We start from the raw sequence: 486 nt of genomic DNA on the forward strand, positions 1-486 counted from the left end.
GATGCCTTTAACTATAGCTGCCCCGAGACTCAACCAAGGGGGAAAGGGAAAACTGTGTGGTGGTCTCGGGAACTCTCATCCATCCGGAAAGACACACGCAGGCTATTCAATAGGGCTAAGCGCACAGGATGCTGGGCAGAGTATGCGGCTAGTNTTCAATAGGGCTAAGCGCACAGGATGCTGGGCAGAGTATGCGGCTAGTCTAACAAAGTACAGCAAAGAGATTAGGAAGGCGAAAAGGGAAAGTTTCAGAACCTTCTGTGAAGGTATTTCGAATACCCCGGCCGCTGCGAGGTTACATAAGGCTATAGCCAAAGGAACTATTGAATCGGAGCTTGCGCTTAAGCTCTCAGATGGCACCTACACCAACAGTAGAGAGGAGAGGGCCACCGCCCTGATGCTAGCACATTTCCCGGAGGCCTCTAATCTGATGGAGAAGCTGGAGATCCAGCGATCTAGGCCGCGACCATCTGATTGGAGACTGGC

The sequence above is a fragment of the Rhagoletis zephyria genome, unplaced genomic scaffold, assembly GCF_001687245.7.
Source record: "Rhagoletis zephyria isolate East Lansing unplaced genomic scaffold, Rhagoletis_zephyria_1.1 Rzeph_scaffold_01898, whole genome shotgun sequence".
NCBI classification, from domain to species: domain Eukaryota; kingdom Metazoa; phylum Arthropoda; class Insecta; order Diptera; family Tephritidae; genus Rhagoletis; species Rhagoletis zephyria.